Here is a 6000-nt window from a genome sequence, read left to right as displayed (position 1 = left end):
ATATAAAGTTTTAATTAAGACAACATTATATTTTACTTTTAAAAAATGGGGTTAGTTTTAAAGAAATAAATGGGGGTATTCACAAGAAAATCTTAAATTTAGGGGGTAGTTAGAAAATATAGCCATTATTTTTAAAGGTTTGACATATATTTAAAAATAAGTGGGTAGTTTGAAAGAAATAAATGGAGATAGTCACAAGAAAATCTTCGATTTAGGGGGTAGGTCGAAAAATGGATACAAACACCTCTTCATACATTATGCGCTCCTGGTACTTGGTAGTTTGAAACAAAAGAAAAGATGGATAGTCACAAGAGAAATCTGTAGGACTAGGGGGTAGATCGAATAAAACGGAAGCAAACACCTCTTCGTACGTTATGCGCTCCTGGTACTTTGTAGTTTGAAACAAAATAATGGATGAGGGTAGTCATAAGGGAAATCTTATAATTAGGGGGTAGATCGAATAATCAAGAAAGTCGAATTATCGAAGATTTTTTGTGACTACCCTCATTATTTTATTTTTAAACGGCCAAGTACAAGAATCGTTTGAATAGGTGTTTGCATCTATTTTCTCTTTTGTTTCAAACCTCTTCATTAGTTATGCGCTCCTGGTACTTCAATACTATATTAATAAATTAAGGAGCTTAGAACACCTTAATGCGAGATATCGAAGAGGAATGTCTGTATGGTAAAATGCGGTACTTGTATTGAGAAAGATATATTATTCAGAATATATGCTAGTTCCATAGTGTTTTCAAAACACGATGCAACTTATTTTTCTCGATATAAGAAAATCGCAAACATACCTCTAATAAAATCTTAAAATGCTCGGTATGTGTAGTAAATTGCACCAATAATAATTATTTAATTTATGGACAAAATTTGGCCACCAGTGTACTACTGCTATAGTGTTTGTTTTTTTATAAATACTTAATTAGCAGTAATCAAGTATTTTCCACAATCAGAGTAGACTTAGCGAAGGTGCGTGTGCGTTGTGAATGTATGCAATTGTCGGTCAATATCGATTAGCTCTTCTAAGCCTCATAATAACAAACAAAATCATTGTGTTGGTGTTTCTGATTGGCAGGTTGCGACACCTGCGCACACTATTTTGTAACCAACTTGGTAATCCAAGTTGGTTACACAAAAAATACTCAAGTTAATATGGAGAATATTGTCTATATTATTGTCTCCCTTGTTAATAAAGTATTAAATAACTATATAATGTCTGCTGCCTTTGTCTGGCACATTGGAAATAAATGTTAATTAGTTAGGAAAACTTAACTCATAATAAAATTCTTTGGCAGGATTTGGAGGGTACTAAATAAAACACAGTGGTATCTTTATTTTAATTCTTGTATCGCATCATATAATTCTTACGTGCTAATGTCATATATTATATATCCTAAATTACACTATAGGTAGGTACGGAGTATATTCTAAGTCTATGTATATATTTAAACAGATTCAAAAATCAACAGCTGTGTTGGGAGCACAGATTGAAAATCATATTAGAAAGACAGTCTTTAGACAACAGTAAAGATTAGAGATTCCCAACACATAACAAAAGTTGTTTTTTTTAAAACATAACAATATACTCACTAAAACGAACAAACCGAGACAGGGTACCTAACGAACTATTCGTTCGATCCTAACATCACATACTGATATATGTCGCAAGAGCAAAGGAGTCCCTCCCTAACATTACGTGGTCAAGATCACAAAAAAACTCGGTTTCGACCGATATGTGCGTTTAGTTTGTTAAAATAACGGAAATGAGCAAACCAATCGTCTAAATCTAACACATATGGACGGTACAAAACATAGGGGGTTGAATAAGCGTAGATGTGTCACTAGCTGGCCGAAAAAGGTAAGAATGAATATTCTGCATTGTGGGGTAAAAAGGGGTTAGTTTGAACATTCCCCTTCTAGATTTAGAGGCAAAAAAGGGTTAGTATGAACAATCCCCTTATAGAGAAAAGGGGTTGGTATGAATCTTCTCCTTCTGCCTTAAAGGGTAAAAAGGAGTAGATGACCCCTTACATCATCTTTACCGTGGTTTAAAGTTTAAACGTAATTTTTGAAGTAAGGGTAGTTGACTAACGCTAGTGACGCCATCTATAACAATATGCCGCAGCATATTTGCACATCGAGACAATAAACATCAAACTAGCGGTACGAAACGAAAAGCACTACGTTTCTATTGCATTGTTATTGCTGTGTTTCGGACATTTAAAAAAATAAATGACATACCCAAAAAATATTCTAAATTCGAAACTTGAATCGTCGAGTTCGTATATTTATGTCAGATATTATTTTAAATATCCGTTTACCGTAAAAATACTGCTAAACAATGAAATTCGAGGCTTCGATAGCGTTTTGTATAAGGACACTGATAAAATCATTATTATTTACTTACACTCGTTCAGTGTTCTCTTTCTTTCTCCTAGATTGTTAAAACGAGATATACAATCAGAATCTAGTTGTGATAATTGTATTGCATTAGTTTTTGAGGTCTAAAATCTGAACTAAACATTTAAATAATTTGTTTCGGTGTCTGGAGGTTTTTTAATAGGAGGTCATCTATTCACAAGCGTTGAATTAGGTAAAGTCAAACGTCAACCAATCAACATCGTTGTTGAACAGATAATCTACGATCAAAAGATCTTTGTAACCGCGGGCGTTATTAACACTTCTCAGTAGTTTATCATGATTTGATCAGTGTCTATACACGAGCTACGAGCAGTTCTTTAGAACCGACATCTAAAACTCTACAGAAAACAAAACACTACCGACACATGACCGAAGTCCCGTTATACGTTTCAAAAAATATCTTCATTTGTGTTTAAAACAAGGTTTCGCTTTAAGCACGCGATTTGGGATTATACTAGAAAACATCAAAACTCTAGCTCATTCTAAAACAAAAAGTAAAACACTACTAGATTCCAAACAACTAAAAACATTGAAACATTACGATCTATAGACTATAGTTTTACAGCCCTGAATTTACAGAACCAAAATGCAAGGTACACAATACTTTGGCTGTTTAATATTTGTCATTGGTTTATAAAAAAAAACATAACATATTTTATAAATAGAACACAGAACACTTTTTAAAAATATTTTGCTACAGTGCTGTCTCTTGCTATCTCTATAACACGCAGAAAGTTAAGTAGGCACCTGGTTCTAAGAAAACTCTTTGGAAGCAGGAGCCAAGCTAATTTCTGCGTATTGTACAGGTGGTGTACAGTCTCTTGAAGCACTGAAGATACGTACAAGGTGACATGGATGATGGAAATGACAAATGCTTATTTTATATGAAAAGTTCACGTGGACAAATTTTGTATGACCCGCTCAAAACTTTGCATTTACCCTTCGATCACTAATATACTAGTGATCGAAGCATTTACCTAAAAATACTCGAAGGCCAGCGACCGCAACGTCTGCAGACAGCAAGCGGCAACTTTGTTTACATATTTTCAGTGCTCCAGATTATTCTACATAGTTATTTCTAGCATATTTCGAGTATTTTCGATATTTTTGGTTATAACATTTTGCTTAAATAGGTAAGATTTGAATATTCAGGGCTGTAAAATTCAAATTTAGAATCACTCTTAGAGGATTTTCGCTTAAGTCTGAACATTGGTGTTATTATTTTATTTCGGAAAGACGGTATTCGTAGATTAAAATAAACACAACACAATATTTTGGCACTTTATGCTATGAAAAGGGTATGCTCAATTTAGATATCACAGCGAAGTGTTATATTTGATATTTTGTTAATTTTAAATTTTTCATACTTTCTTTCGAATATAAAATCTCGTTTCCAGTAAAATATTTAAACTAGACAAAGGGAGAACCCTTCTTTAAACGTTTGACCACCATCGCAAAGTTTGATCACGACCCACACAATATGATCACGAACGACTTGGAAAATTGTAGTAGTAGTAGGCATCATATTATTGCCTATATTACTTTACTAAGTTTTTGGGATATGTTCTAAATTTCTAGTTTAACGAGTTTCGTGTGCGTTTTATTCTAAAAACAATCGACCTCTATAGAAACCTGCATTTGATACACTCACTTCAAATGTTAACAATCTTACGCACACTAGCTCTAATATAAACTGTATAAATCTACTAAATCATTAAAAATATACTTTCAATAATTCCACTTTGATTTTTTATAGATATACAAGTGATTCACTAGCTCTAAAATATATGAGACATACCGTTTTCAGCACTATGCTACAAACGAAATTTCGAAACTATTTGAAAGATAAGGCATTTTAATTTTTTTAATTTATGATCAAATCGGATAATCTACATTACATTAGAGGATTACAACATATTTGGTGTTCATTGGGACTTAATAAATATTACATCTAAATATTACTGGAATGGAATTAGTACGGAAAGAAAACTAAAGAAAAAAAAACACAAAAAATTTGAATAGCCTATCTAACCTATATACGTTATTATGTTTAGCATAATTTTGTATATATAATTTTATTTAAATTTTGCAATTTAACTAACTAACACGAGCGCCATTTTATGATGGTCACTATCGTTACGTACTTAGCCTAGGTCGTTATAGCTACCGGAAACTGAAAAGCCGTACCTAACACCTTAACCGTATCGTAGCGTAAGGAAGTGTAGCAATAAGAGAAAGGCAACGGCGCGTCGGTGGCGCGAGAACCCGCCAGAACCCGCTAGAACCCGCCAGAACCCGCGAGAACTCGTTAGAACCCGCGAGAACTCGCTAGAACCCGCCGGAACCCGCGAGAACCCGACCGCGACACGAGACGGCCGGCGACACTATGTTATATCTGTAACCTTAACTCTAACTGGATATATATATCGCTTCCTATAAATCCTACGTCAAGCGATTATAGGCAAAAACGAATCAATTTTTTTATTTAATCATAATCCTAGCATCGTAGGCTGACTACAGCTAAATTTGTCTATCTAATGCTTTTCTCGTATGTACTCTTTTATTATAATATGAATTTCATGAGGTCCGACCTCCTTTGACGTGTTTTAATTTCCCGCGCCCCGCGCTGCGCGTGCGCACGTTCCGTTTTCGAACGCGCGTCAAATTTAAAACACGCCAGCGTCCATTCGATTGACAGATTGAAAAAAATTGACTCGGCAATTCGTTCCTTAGCTGAAATTATATACATAAATATCTTAAATATAGTTTTCTAGCGATATGTCTCACGAGTTTCGACTACATGCTGAAATAATAGTGCTAAATAGAAAAGAAACTACGAAATTCAAACTATAACATCGTCAATATAATATATAAAATACACTCTTTACAAAATATTCAGAGGTGGCGCTAGTCAGCGGCCAAAAAGTTTCAAAAAAGAATAGCAGTTTCACAACTACCGTTCAATAATTCTTTTAAAAATACTAATCTAACGAGTAACATCCAAATCAATGAAAGAAACAGCGTTGAAACTTAACGTAACACGTACATCCTTTACTCTAACTACAGTAAATCCATTATATGCCTCTTAAATCTATGCAATAAATATTTTTCTTTGACTTATACAATAAATAATCTATTTTTCTACGATTCGGTATTTCCGCAAAGTTCTTTTAAAGTGATCTTCATTTTATATTTAAGACACAACCATTTATATAACAGTAGTTATAATGTTCGTTTACTTACAGATCTGACGTTTTTGGCATTGTCTTGTCCAAGGTAAAAAAAAGACTAGAAACTCTTTGTATAGCATTCGTATATATTTATAATCTATGTCATAAATAGGGATGCAACGATACCTTGACACGCTGATATCGATATCGTGGGCGATATTCCAAAAACGAAATATCGAATAAACAAACTGTGATTAAGCGCGAGTTGGATGGCCAGAACAGAGTCGCCACTTCTGCCTCGATCTTTATTATGGAACAACAAAAATATCTTATACAGTGTGTAACAAAAACAAGTGATAATACTTTAGGGTGTGTACGTGTTCCTTGTAGAGAGTTCACT

The 6000-nt window shown here is 33.8% G+C and overlaps 1 long non-coding RNA gene across 1 annotated transcript; it reads right to left on the bottom strand.

The window, feature by feature from the left end:
* Positions 1–1340: 1340 nt before the first annotated feature.
* Positions 1341–3640, bottom strand: LOC121736662. Its single transcript, XR_006037052.1, has 2 exons — positions 3408–3640; positions 1341–3370 (listed from the first exon to the last, which is right to left on the bottom strand). It is a non-coding gene; the product is annotated as an uncharacterized LOC121736662 (long non-coding RNA).
* Between the last annotated feature and the right edge of the window lie 2360 nt (positions 3641–6000).

This window comes from Aricia agestis, chromosome 19 (genome assembly GCF_905147365.1).
Source record: "Aricia agestis chromosome 19, ilAriAges1.1, whole genome shotgun sequence".
NCBI lineage: Eukaryota > Metazoa > Arthropoda > Insecta > Lepidoptera > Lycaenidae > Aricia > Aricia agestis.
This window is presented reverse-complemented; position numbering and strand designations above follow the sequence as displayed.